The sequence below is a fragment of the Arachis hypogaea genome, chromosome 15 (assembly GCF_003086295.3).
Source record: "Arachis hypogaea cultivar Tifrunner chromosome 15, arahy.Tifrunner.gnm2.J5K5, whole genome shotgun sequence".
Lineage (NCBI taxonomy): Eukaryota > Viridiplantae > Streptophyta > Magnoliopsida > Fabales > Fabaceae > Arachis > Arachis hypogaea.
This window is the reverse complement of record NC_092050.1, coordinates 76,186,369-76,200,853: the sequence shown is the minus strand read 5'-3', so window position 1 is coordinate 76,200,853 and position 14,485 is coordinate 76,186,369. Positions and strand designations below refer to the sequence as shown.

General features: G+C 38.6%; 1 long non-coding RNA gene across 1 annotated transcript; it reads left to right on the top strand.

The window, feature by feature from the left end:
- The first annotated feature begins 1,277 nt into the window (after window positions 1-1,277).
- LOC140178942 (uncharacterized) lies at window positions 1,278-5,155 on the top strand. Its single transcript, XR_011872051.1, has 3 exons — window positions 1,278-1,788; window positions 1,907-2,119; window positions 4,833-5,155. It is a non-coding gene; the product is annotated as an uncharacterized lncRNA (long non-coding RNA).
- Window positions 5,156-14,485: the final 9,330 nt, after the last annotated feature.

Sequence of the window (14,485 nt, the reverse complement as noted above, 5' to 3'; positions counted from 1 at the left end):
TCAATCCCACTAAGTCATCCTCTAATCAAGTAAAAGAAAGTCAAGTGAGCTATATCAATCCAAGTCCATAAGTCCTAGCTATGCACTAATTGAATTAATGAGAGCTAGAGTCAATGGCTACCAACTATCAATCACTTGGACATTAGCAACTCAAGAATTCCTAAGTTACCTTCCCAAGCCAAGAACATAAAATTCTACTCTAACATCCTTTCAAGAATTTTGAAAAATACTTAGAAGGTATAAAGGGAAAACATAGTAAATTGACAACAACAATGAAATCTAACAACACTTTATTGCAAAGAATTAACAACAACAATCAAAGAAAGCACAATTTATAACATCCCGCGTTTTTGGAAACCTAAATATGAATAAATTGTGAATTTATCTTATTAAGTTTAAACTTTATAATTTTAGAAATTATTTTATTAGAACTAATTAAATAGATTCGGAGATACTTTTATTTTGAATCAATTAATATTCTTAAGTAATTTTATTATAATGGAATATTTTGTATAATTTTAGTAATTGAAAAATAAAAAAGAATTGTATAATTTAATTCAAGTAACTTTTATTCTGAAAAGGTTACGATTTATTTTATAAATCAATCAATTAAGAGTAATTAAATTAGTTTACTAATATTTGGAGTTAATTCAATTAATATTTTTGTGTAAATTTTATAATTGGTTATTTTATATAATTTCAAATTAGAATTCAGTAATGAAAGTGTTATATAATTAAATTTAAGAAATTTCTATTATGAATAAATTATTATTTATTTTATTAGTTTGAGCTCTTAGAGATTAATTTACTAGAAAGTGATTAAATTAATTTTTATAAATACTTTGGGTTTAAGTTAATTAAGGTTTATGTACAATCTTTACTATAACTAGTTATTTTATACAAATTGAAATTAGAGTTATGATCGAAAAATAATAAAAGGTTATATAATTTAATATAGGTAATTGATATTTCGAGTTTAACCGTATTTTATAAAATGTGATTAGTATGCTTATTTTATAATTTAAATTACAAATAATTATTTGAGCTCGTTAATAGATTGATAAATAAAATTTTATGCGTTTTAAAAGTAATCTTTATAGTATTGTATTTGAATTCTAAATTGGTATCCTATCATAAATATTTTATAAAATTATTATATTACTTATATATATATTACCCAAATATTACAAAATCCCTAAATCCCTAATTGTTACCCTAAATTCACTAAACATATATACATATAGAAATAAAGGAGGGGGAAAATAGAGAAGGGGAAATGGAGAACATAGAGGGCTCGAGAGAGAAGGAAGAGAGGAGGAGGGATGTCGCTGACGAAAGAGTGAACCACTGCCGCCATTACGCACCTCACCGTTGCTGTCGACGAGAGAGGAGAGAACAGAAGGGAGATCAGAGTTGAGAGGGTTGAGACGGGGAACAATGAAGCCGTTGTCGTTGAGCCACGATCGCTGCCACTTCGCGTTGTCGCCGCCGTTCTTGATGTCAATTGAAGCCACGGCCGCCGTTGAGATCGCCAGGGAGAGCCACTTCCATCAAACCTTAGCCATCACTATTACCTCTGCACGCAAGAGGAAGAAGGAGCTGGTGCTATTGGAGTTGCCATAGACGCGGTTGTTTCTACTTCTAGTATTCATTCTTCTGATTGTTGGAGTTGCTGTGGAATCGATCCACTGGCGGGGTGTTGCTGCTGCTGGAACCACCACGGAGGATTGTTGGGAATCGCTGCTGCCCTGTTCCCGTTCTAATTAGGTTCAACATCCATTGGCCTGGGTTAGCCTTTTTTCCTTATTTCTGCTCCAATTGCGCGTCCTATTATACTAATTTCTGATTAAACTGCTTGTTCTTGGTTTAATTCAACTTTGCCCTGTACGCTGTTTTAAATTACCAGAGTCGTTTCTGCTTTTCGATTCCATTAAATTCGAAATCTTCATCTTGCTGCAACCATGATCACTGTTGTGGGAGCTAACGGCACTGCTGTCCCAGTTGTGTTGAGATGTAGTGCTGCTGCTTTCTTGGCTGAAACAGTTGCGTGACTAGTAGGGGTTTAGCCAGCTGTCTCGCTATAATTCTGTCTCCAGTTTCTTGTAATTGCGACATCGAGGTAGGGGGTTTAAAATGATTTTAATTTAGGAATGCCAACAAGGTTTACTGAATAACTGCAAATAGTATTAATAGCTGTGAATAATTAATTGATTATATGAATGTTGGATTGTGATTGCGATTGTGCTTGGTGCTGTGATTGAATTGATTGTAATTATGTATGGTAGATGATTGAATTATTGATTGTTGGTTGTTGAAATGGTTGTTTGGTATATTGCTATGGCTGTGAAAGTGACTTGAGATTAGTAGAGGATTGTGGTTTTGACTGATTATGTATAAACGGTTGAAACTAAGATAATCATTTGATATATTTGATACCGGATTGAGAATTGTTGAAGAATTAGGGCCTAAAAGACTACACTATTATTAAGAATCTGGTTTTCAAAATAGAATGGTTACTTTGAGGACGGCCTAGTAATTTGCTAGCGATCGAAATGGTATGAGATTAAAATCTGAGTAAACTTTAACAAGTGTAGTTGTTAGGATTTAAATTTGAAGGTTTCGTATTAACTGAAGATTTAGTTATGATTTTTCAAAGTTAAGCCATAAAATCTGATTTTCTGCATTACCTTTAAGTGAAAACAGTAACTTTGAAAGACTGTAACTAATTCTGTGATGATCAGAATTGCGTTGAACCAAGTCCTGGTTAAACTTGGGAATAATTGGGACTGAATTGAAGAGTTTGAGATCTTTTCATTAAATATAAGATTTATGGTGAATTTTTGAGTAATGGTTGTGGGATCTGATTTTTACTGCAGAATTTTTGGAACAGCAGTAACGTGTTGGCTCTGCTGTGAATGTTCCGAATTAAATCTTGAAGTGAAACCAATTTTAAATGAAACTTTAGTCCTATTATTTTAATTTCGTAAAATTTTAGAATGGTTGAACTTGCGGTTTAAAAGATACGAATTTTTGAAATACGATGCATTATGCAGTAAAGGCCAGATTCTATTTTCTTAAATCAGTAAATTTGAGAGTTTATAACTTTTGAACCTGGTTGGATATCGAGGTGCAACCAATTGGAAGTGAAAATTAAGTATGTTTAGCATATGTGACTTAAATTTCAGGGCTATCCATTTTTTAATGAGTAAGTTATGGGAGTTGGAAGAAGATAAGTTCATTAAGTTTTAAAATAGAATTCTGCAGAAAATTAGTCAACTTCTAGGTTATATAACTTCTTCATTAAAAATGATATTGATCTGGGACTAATTGGAAAAGAAACCTGGATGAGTGAAGTTGAACTATATTAATTTTTAAAGTCATTGGATTTAAATTGGATTTTATATTGAATTTTGAATATCACATGCTGTTGCTGTTTTTCTGGTTTTACGCACTGCAGAGTAGTCATGGTTTTTCATCTATTCCTAAGGCTAGAGAAACCAGAAAATTATGATCTTTGATTTGTTAGAAAACTTATTTCAAGATGAACGTCTGGACATAAAGTTTGCACAATTCTGAGTTTATTTGCTATACTAAAAATAGAAAAGAAGATAGAGTGCTGAGAATGTCTGAGTGAGAGTTATGAGTTCATAAAATTAAAGATGAACCTTAGCGTCATAGGGCTGATTCAATGTTGGAATTTGTTTGATTCTGAATTGATTTGATATTGGAGAGGTTGAAAAGAGTTTGGTAAATTGTTTGGTTGGGACCCGTAAGGGTGGCTAAGTCCTATTTTTAAAGGAGATTATGTCCAAATTTTTATAAAAGTATAAGGACTTAATCAAAATCAATATTTAAGGCTTATTTAATGATAATAACTTCAATGATTCTTTTAAGAAAAGATTATTTGGTATACGAGATTGTTGGCAAGGACGTGGGTCTTATCCCGCTTGCGTACTTGCAATTATGAAAGAAAAAGGAAAGAGTAAAGTACTTATTGTATGATTATCTGTTGCTTGAGGCAACCCAAGAGATATTTGTTTATTTGTTTGTTGCTTGAAGCAACCCAAGAGATGTTTGTTTGTTGCTTGAGGCAACCTAAGAGATATTGTTTGCTTATTTGTTGCTTAAATGCAACCCAAGAGATAATATTTATTTATCTGTTGCTTAAAGCAACCCAAGAGCTTCTGTAGGGAAACTAGGATACCTACAGCAATTTTCTGTTCCCAAGAGTATATTTCCTGCTAGTAGAAAACAAAGGTTGTCTCAATAGCGCATTTATTTGAACAGAAAATCGTATTCAGGAAATCGTGAACTCGTGACCGGATAAATGCCGGGAATGTAGGTGCTAACCGACACATGAGCTCATGGCCTGCACTAGAACTAGACATTCATCATATACATCTATGTGACATTATTTAGGTGTGTATATTGTAATTGGTTTGCCTAAGTGAATAATTCTGTTTAATTGCTAATTGCTATACTTGATGTAATTGCTCTTGATTGTGTTTGAACCTCATTACCTGTGTTTGTAACTGATTGTTTGGATTATGGTGATTGGATGTTGATTGAGTTGTTTGGGCCTGAGGCCGTGACTGGTACGTTTGAGGTCTAGTTCTGTATAAAGTATCTGACTGGTTCAGCATAGACTTAATGAACCTATGCTTGGAGCAGGATGATCATTTATACCGCGTAGGTAACTTTTAAGAGTTTTATAAAGAAAATATGGGTCTAGGATTTTAAATAATTAACTGATGTTTTTAAAGGAGGTTAATTTTCTTTTAGATGTCCCTGAATGAAATTAACTATTTGCGCTTTATTCTTTACTTTCACAGCATTCTCGACCTCTACTGAGAACATGTGGTTTGGTTCTCACCCCCAAATTTTCCACCCTTTCAGTGACAAGTTTGAAGACGCAATTTGAAGCTGCGAGCGATCAGTAGGCTTTCTTTGTGGTTTTAATTGCTTTCATAGAGTCCCCTCGCTATTGTCCCATGAGATTTTATTTTACATAGAGGGGTAGGTTTAGTATATTGTATTTGAGTTTTATTTGGTTTCTTTTGTATAAAAATTATTATCAATAATATTTATGTGATTATTATTATTTGTAAATGTTTGAATTATGACTTTAATGAATAAAAAACAAAATTTTCTGGAATTTTCTTAAAACTGAAATGTGAACTCGATACAAAGGCTCGATAATTAAGTAGTTAATACTAGAGAAGGTTACGCAATGTTCTTTCTAGTGGAAATACCCTGACTTAAGCAAGGTATTTTGCTGGACGGGACGTTATACAATTGACATGAATTACCTCAAATTGCATTAAAAGAAAATAAAAGGAATAAGAGTAGATCAACAACAAAGTAGAGAAACAACATAGAGGAAATTACAACAAAAGAATAGAAGAACAAGATGTAACGACAAAGAATTGAAAGGTAGAAATAGATGAGAGCATGAATCAAAACCTAGATCTAAACTTATTGATCTAAGCCTAATCCTAATTCTAGAGAGAAGTGAGAGCTTCTCTCTCTAAAACTAACACTAAAACTAGATCTAAACTCCCTAATGATTCCTTATGCATTCCATTGATTGATTCCCCTTCACTCCTTGGTCCTTTTAAGTGTTTTGGCACCAAAGTTGGTTTAGATTGGGCCTCACAGCCTCTGAGAATTCGCTCGGTACATTTTCACTCAAAAATAACGTGCCCGCACCGACGCGTACGTGTATAGCATGCTTGTGTGTCCATGGGGTTTTTACGATCCACGCGTGTACAGATAGGTGAATTTCAATGTGTTCTCCACTTTGCATGCTTTCCTCTTGACTCCTTTGATCCATTCCTAGCCTTTTTAACCTGAAATCATTTAACAAACAAATCAAGGCATCTAGTGGAATCAAAGGTGAATTAAAATCATCAAATTAAAGATCTAAAGGCATATTTTCACACTTAAGCACAAAATGAGGGAGAATCACAAAACCATACTATTTTATTGAATAAATGTGAGAAAAGGTTGATAAAATGCTCTAAATTCAACACAAGATAAACCCTAAAAACAGAGCTTATCAGGGTCGTATACAGCCCCACTCCTGACTTCTACGAAAGAAGCATCTGTATACCATCTATTAGAGCAGCAAACTTTGACTCAATCCACAGCTCATCACTCTAGTGCAGCAGAATTGCCAGTTTCAGGGACTCCCACAATAGCAGCCCACAAAATTCCTTGCAGGCTTCCTACAGATTTCTGACACTCTGCATTCTAAAGGAGTGGACTAAGATGTCTACTGGTTGCTGCTCTTCCCTTTTGCTGTAAAGGGTCAAGCTAGAAGGCGGTTGGATACTCAACCCAGATCAAGCTTGAACACCTAGAATAAGCTGGTGGATAAATTCCTGAGCCAATACTTTCCACCAAAGAAGTTAACCCAGCTCAAACTGGATATCTAAGGTTTCAAGCAAGAAGAGAGTGAGTCTCTTTATGATGATTGGTGAAGGTACAAAATGATGTTATGGAAGTGTCCTTCAGAAATGTTTTCCGAATGGGTCAAGCTAGACATCTTTTATTACAAACTCATAGATACAGCTAAGATGTCCTTAGATCATTCTGCGGGTGGTTCAATCCACAGGAGAAAAACTATTGAGGAAGCTCAAGAGCTTATTGAGACAGTTGCTATCAACCAGCACCTTCTGCTGAGATTGCAATGTACAAAGAGGTCAGAGCAGCGTACACTGACTTAGACCCTTCAGAACAGAGTGGATCGCTAACTCAGCAGCTACACTCCCTCACACAACAATTGTTAAGCCTGAAAGAGGGGTTGCAAGAAACTCGTGCACCTAATAAGAACATAGAGGCACGACTGAACTAGGCTGAACAATACTTATCTAAACAGATAAGAGAAGACTGCCAAGCCATCCAATTGAGGAGTGGAAAGACACTAAACAACCACTCTCACTACAAAGAGAAGCACATAGGAGAGGAAGTGTCAGAAGGCGAAAATGCAACAACTCAGAGTATACCCTTGGGCGTCCAATGCTTAGAGGGGATCACCTTGGGCATCCAATGCCCAGAAGGGGGCAGAGAGGGTGTCCAACGCCCAGAAGGGGGCAAACATGGCATTCAATGCCAGGAAGGGACCAGCCTGGGCGTTGAACACCCAGCAGGAAGAGGTCAAACTGGTGCAATCCCAAAAAAAACCCTCCTAAGTGATGGACAGAAAACGTATCCGCACTAACTACCGGCAAGTATACCGGGTCGCATCAAGTAGTAAAACTCACAAGAGTAAGGTCGATCCCACAGGGATTGATGGATCAAGCAACTTTAGTTAGGTGATAAGTCTAGTCAAGCTAATATTGAAAGGAGTTTGGTGAAATTTAATGAACAGGTTATAAATTGCAAGAAAGTAAAACAACAAAATTGTAAGGTACTGAAAATGTAAATGCTAGAAAGTAAAGTGATGAAGCTTAAATGCAACAAGTACTAGAAGATTTAATGCTGAAAGTAAAGGACAGAAACTTAAATGGCGGGAAATGTAAAGGGCTGAAACTTAAAGAGCAAGAAATGTAAATGACTTGAATCTTAAATGACTAGAAATTTGAAAGCAAGAATGTAAATAGCAGTTGAAAGTAAATTGCATGAATTGTAAAGGGTCTTGAGTGCTGGGAATCAAGAAAGCAGTAAATCAAAGTAATTAAAGTGAATTCAAGGTAACTAAAACGAAGAATATCAAAGAGAAAGATTCATTAGGGATTTGAGATATCCTAATCCATAATGAATCAAATGGGTCTCAACTTCATTCTCAATCATATGAAGTAGATCTATGACGGATTGTAATTGATTGGATCCGAATTCCTTGGCAACCCAATCTCCCTAAACACAATCAATCTTGCCAATTCCTTGATCTAATTGTCGTGAAAAGAGGTTAAGCACATTCTCTTATCCATAAGCCACACAAATTCTCAAGACCTCAATTCCTCCCGAATAGTGTTGGTCAAGAGAATTGTGAATGATAGAGCTCCAATTCTAATGCCTATGATTCCCCTTCCGAGGCTCACACAAGCATTCAACAAATTCAAACCCCTTTCTGGAGTGAGTGAATCTCAATCAAAATAGAAGATATCCTTTAGCTATAACAAGCAGATTGAGGAGAAGAAGAAGAATTTCCTTCAATCATGTGAATTACAATAGAGCTCCTTCCCCTAATGGAATGGGGTTTTAGTTCATTATTGCTCAGTTAAACAAAAAGGAAAAGAAAGTACATGAAAGAAAGAAAAGTACAAAAGAAAATGATCTCAAGGTTTCTGTTCCGGGGGTTACCTAAAACTGTAGGTCGATCTCGGACAAGATCTTCCGTGCTGGTCGGTGATGACGTGTTCGGCTGGTAGGTGGCGGCCGCAGCTGTCGTGTCTGACTTGTTGGACTGGCTGTACTGCTGATCCTTGGACACCGGAGGGTGGGGGGTACCTGCAAGAGACTCCGATGCTTAAGTTAGCATGAGTATTAAACAGGTTTTTTGTAGAATCAGAGTATGAGTTATACCTGGGTGCTCCAGTGTATTTATAGTAGTGTGGGCTGACCTTTCTGATAAGATAAGTTAGTTATCTTATCTTATCTTATCTTATTTTGGGTGAAGTCAGCTTATCTTCAAGGGAACCGCCTTTATCTCTATAGTCTTGGATTGCCTTTGGATGTGGGTCGTGTTCCACTATTTGGGCCCTTTATTGGGCTTTCCTGTCGATTTGGCCGACCTCTTTGAGAAGAGGTCGGATAGCCTGACCTGAAGAGGTCGGTCGCTTTGTCACTGAACATCTCGGGTCGGATAGCTCGACACAGGGTGTGAACAGTGCCCCTGCTCGAGCTCGGTCTTTCTTTTTGAGGTCGAGTCTTAGACTTCGATCCTTCTCTGGTGAAGCCGAACTCGAGCATTTGTCGACTTCTTTCTTTTTGTAGAATTTTTGAATGTGGAATGTTTTCCTCTGAAAGCGCACGCTTTTATAGTAGCGTTCTGTTCTTGGGAACGTGCGAGGGTTTAATACCTTCATTAATTGGTTTTAATTGCCCCGTTCCCTTGGCTTTTATTTTGAAATTTGCTCACAGAAAATGGTTTCTCTTCTTCATTTCTCTTTGTAACTTCTCTTTTACTCTCTCACTTTTCTATTTTCGCCTTTTATATTTCTTGAGTTGCGGCATCATTTGGCAGTTTTTCTGGGTGATTCCGTCTCTCCGTCTTCAATCTCCTTCGAGGCTTCTTCGCCCAGGTTGGTTTTTCTTCCTTTCTCTTTTCTGTGTCACTTTTTTATGTCTGATTTTGAGAAAGTTTTGATTTTGTTTGGAGAAAGTTTGGATCTTTTTGCTTTTGCTGTGGCTGATTGCTGTTGTAATGTGTGTTCTGGGAGTTTCTTCGCCTTTTTGTATGAACCTTTTCGCCTTTCCTGTTGCTTGATGCTTTTAAGGCTTTTGCATGTTAACACTGTTTCTGTTTGTGCTTTTGATGATGGTTTTGTTTGATTCTGAAAGAAGGTTGTTCCTTTGATGATTTCCGTTTGACGTGTTTGATGTTGGCGATGCTTTTTACTGATAGACTGTAAAAAGATAGTGGCTTTGATGACTTTTTGTGTTTTGACAATGTTTTTCGAAGTGTTTGCTATTTGAAATCTTCTTTTCTTGTTTGAGAGATGCCGGGACGTAAGCTGTAGATTTTTCCTAAAACCTTGCTTTGTTACTGCCTCCAAAGGATGCCCCAGGACTTTGGCTTGAGTCTTGGGGTTTTCCTTTTCTGTTTCGTTCTTCTGTATCGTATTAGTCGAGTTGTTATGCCCCTCGTCCGAAGTGTTTTTTAGTTATCCAATCTTCTTTTCTTATTGTAGGATTAGTTGGCCTCATGTCTTCTCGCAATAACATTGTAGAGATGTCTTCTAAAGTTCCCGATGGGATGTCTGATTGGCTGGACTCCCTTGTCTTAATGTGTGTTTCTGTGGTAGATGCTGATTTTTGTGTAGAGCTGAGGAAACGTCATAGGGTTTGTGGTGGTGGTGCCCGAGAGAGAGATTATGAGCTTGTGGCGCCCGACTCTGACGAGAGGGTTTGTTTTCCTACTTCTATCGAGGGGGAGCGTCCCTTTTTCTATGCCTATGAATATTTCTTCAGCCAGTTGGACATTACTTTTCCTTTTACTGCTTTCGAGACCGACTTGTTGTGGTCGTGTAACATTGCCCCATCCTAGCTTCATCTGAATTCCTGGGGTTTTATCAAGATTTTTTAGCTGCTTTGCCAAGAGTTAGGCATAACACCTTCTCAGACTCTTTTCCTCTATCTTTTTGTTTCTGCCAAGCCTGGAGGTTCTTCCAAAAAGAAAGCTTCCTGGGTTTCTTTCAGGTCAGCCCTCACAAAGTTTTTGCCATGTACGATGAGTCTTTTAAGGACTTTAAGAATTATTTCTTTAGAGTCCGTGCTGTTGAGGGAGTTCGCCCCTTTTTTCTTGATGAGAATGACGAGCCTGCTTTCCCTCTAGAGTGGCAGAAGAATGTGAGAGTGTCTCGCTATACATGGGAGATGCTTGACAAGGTTGAGCGGGCTTTTGTAATTGTTATTGAAGATTTATGGGGGGAACCACCCCATCTTGATACAAAAAGATCTTTGAGTGATCCATCTTTGGTTCGAACTGCTTTGGGTACTGTCTGACTTGTTTCTATACTTGCTTTTTAGTTTTGCTTCTTCTTTTTTGTGATTGTAACACATTACTGTGGTCGATTCTGTATTTTCAGAGATGTCAAAAAATAACGATTCCATGAAGGCCTTCAAGAAGGCAAAGAAGGCTGCTGCTGCTCAAAATATCTCGGCCAAGGCAACGGGAGAGGGATCTTCTCAAGTTCAGGTGAAGCCGCCCATGCCGAGTTCTCCTGGGCCGAGGAAGGTGATTCCCACTCCTCGGGTTCGCCTGGCCGACCCTCCACAGTCTTCCGCAGCTACTTCTGGTGCTCCGCCCAACAAGAAGCAAAAAACAATTGAGCCTTTCAACCTTGACGCTCCTGACTTTGATGCGGTGGAGTTTGTTGACCAACAGATTGGTCCTTATGGTGCCCTCCCCATGGAGAATGTTTCGCCCCTTCGCTATTTAGATTTTATAACTCGGAGCAGCATCAAGATGGCCCATATGGGGGCTGCCCTATATTAGACTGCTCAAAATCTTCCTCTCCATGCCACCAAAGCCTTCATGGAGGAGGCCAAACAAGACTTTGATCGGATGAAGGGCTTGAAGGAGGAGCTTGAGGTGAAAGTAGCCAAACTGGAGAAGGATCTGGAGAATGAAAAGGCTAGCTCTCTTGCCCTGGCGGCTTCTGTGAGATTGGCCGAGGACACTGCGTTGAGGCATAAAGATAGTTATGTCACATCTTATCAGGAGGTGATACGTCTGAGGGAGGAGTTGGAGTCTACCCGAGTTGACTATTCCGAGCTCCAAGATCACCTTGTCGGCAGTGTAAATGCTGCTTATGATAATTTGAAGGAGCAGGTTCAAGTTCTTGCTCCTGAGGTTGATCTTACTCTCTTTAGCTTAGACAACATTGTGAGGGATGGTAAGATTGTCCCCGACGACCAAGATGATGATGATGTCGAACCTCCCTCTGCGGCTGCTGCTAAAGTGTCGACCTCTATAGTTCCTCCTGCTGGGATTGCTCGTCCAGAATTAGATCCTGATTGTCAAATTCGGAATAGGGACGACGGTACAGTGGATGCAGTGCCTCTTCAGGCTCGCCCTCCTTCACCCCAGACTGATGCTGCCGAGAAGTCTTCTAGTTTTAGCTGAATTTTCCTGGATATTTGTGTAGATAGCCCGACTTGTGGGCTTTTAAACTCTTTATTTTGTAGTTTGAATGTTTTGCTGACTGTTGATACTCCTTCAGGTTGCTTGTTTAGCAACTTTTTATTTTGGAAAAACAACAAGTAGCTTTCAAGCTTTTGGGCCTGACCCTGAGGCTTGTTATAATATTGTATTTTATATCATGCTTGTTTGCACTTGTCTTGGCACCTTTCTGGGTTTTGAGAATGCTGGAGCCTTGCTGCTCGACCTCTTTGGATTGCTTTGTACTTATTTCTTGTAGCTTAGATCCTTTGAGGTCGTAGATGTGTGGATCCAAGTTGTATTTCGGTTTTTTCGCTCTTACTTGTATTTATTTCTAGCAATCTATAACCGATTTCTTTATGTTGGTCCTCTTTCCAATTATTTTTGTAGTTCTCTTTTTTGGACCTTTGTCAGGTCTCTTTTAGGGACTACTTTTATAACTTATTTGTGGGAGACCGACTTCTTTGTGTCGTCCTTTTCCAAGTTATTTTTGTAATCCTCTTTCTTGGACCCTTGTCAGGTCTCTTTCAGGGATTACTTTTATAACTTGTTTGTTGTAGGAGACCGACTTTGTCATGTCGATCTCTTCTAAGTTATTTTGTAATCCTCTTTCTTGGACCTTTGTCAGGTCTCTTTCAGGGATTACTTTTATAACTTGTTTGTTGTAGGAGACCGACTTCGTCATGTCGATCTCTTCTAAGTTATTTTGTAATCCTCTTTCTTGGACCTTTGTCAGGTCTCTTTCAGGGATTACTTTTATAACTTGTTTGTTGTAGGAGACCGACTTCGTCATGTCGATCTCTTCTAAGTTATTTTTGTAATCCTCTTTCTTGGACCTTGTTCAGGTCTCTTTCAGGGATTACTTCTATAACTTTATGTTTTGGGCTGACTTTGTCCTATCGGGCCCTTCTAAGTTAAAGTAATCCTCTTTAATAGGGTTGGCCAGACCTCTTTCCAGGGTTTACTTATAACTTGGGTTGACTTGGTCCGACTTCTTAACGTCGGCCAGTCTTTAAGTTATTATTTAGCAATCCATAAGACCTCGTCAGGTTCTTTTTCCGGATCACTTTCGATAACTTCTTGCATTATTTTGCTTTCATCTTTGCCGATTTGTAGAAGGTGGTTTCTATCTTTATTTGGTCGACCTTTAGATGAATCGCGCTTTCATCTCTATTGGTCTTTATCGTGATCGTGCTGTGAATCTGTTTTTCACTTTCTACCGATCTGTTGCTTTATAATCGAACGATGAATGCTTTAGATTAATGTGTCTTGAGAATTTGTAGAATATCTAAAATAAATTTTATTCAAAAGAAAGTGCAAATATATACATACAGGAGTTTTTTCATCCCTTTAAGTCGGATAATTTCTGAATCTCAACTTGGTGCCTTATTAAAAAACCTTTTCAGGAAAAAGAGTGCATCCTATGATGAGATCCTTTACATTCTCTAGCTATAGTACCTTCTTAGGTTGCAGGCGTGCCATGATCTGGGAAGCTCTCATCCACCGAGTTCGAACAGTCTGTAGTAGCCCTTCCCGAGTACTTCTATGACTCGGTAGGGTCCTTTCCAGTTTGCTGCCAGCTTTCCTTCTCCGGGTCGAGTTGTTCCAATATCATTTCGGATTAGGATGAGATCATTCTCAGTGAAGCCTCTTGGCACTACCTTTTGATTATATCTGGAAGCCATTCGACGTTTTAGTGCTTCTTTCCTGATCCGAGCTCTTTCTTGGATTTCAGGAAGTAGGTCGAGCTCTTCCTTTTAAAGTTGGGAGTTGGCTTCCTCATTGTAATGAACGACTCTGGGCGATCCTTCCTCGATCTCTACTAGGATCATTGCTTCCGTTCCGTATGCTAATCGGAAGGGTGATTCCTTTGTGGTGGAATGTGGTGTCGTTCGATATGCCCATAGGACTTGTGGAAGTTCTTCAGCCCAAGCTCCCTTTGCGTCTTGTAATCTCCGTTTTAACCCAGCCAATATGACTTTGTTGGCAGTTTCGGCCTGTCCATTGGCTTGAGGATGTTTGATGGAGGTGAACTGGTGCTTTATGTTCAAGTCGGCTACTAGTTTTCTGAAGCCTGCATCTGTGAATTGAGTGCCATTGTCTGTGGTGATGGAGTATGGAACCCCGAACCTTGTGACAATGTTCCTATATAAGAATTTCCGGCTTCTTTGAGCAGTGGCGTTGGCTAGGGGCTCTGCCTCGATCCACTTTGTGAAATAGTCTACCCCTACTATGAGGAATTTAACTTGTCCTGATCCCTGGGGGAAAGGTCCGAGAAGATCGAGTCCCCATTTTGCAAATGGCCAAGGTGAGGTTACGCTGATAAGCTCTTCTGGCGGGGCGATGTGAAAGTTGGCATGTTTCTGGCATGGTGGGCATGTCCTTACAAACTCTGTAGCTTCTTTTTGTAGAGTTGGCCAATAAAATCCCGCCCGGAGTACTTTTTTGGTGAGAGCTTGTGCTCCGAGATGATTACCACAAATGCCACTGTGTACTTCCTCTAAAACTTCCCTTGTGTTGGAGGTCGGCACACATTTTAATAGTGGTATTGAAATCCCTTTTTTATATAGGGTATTGTTTATGATAGTGTAGTACTGAGCCTCCCGTTTTAACCTCTTTGCCTCTTTTTCATCTGTGGGGAGTGTTTCTGTTTTGAGG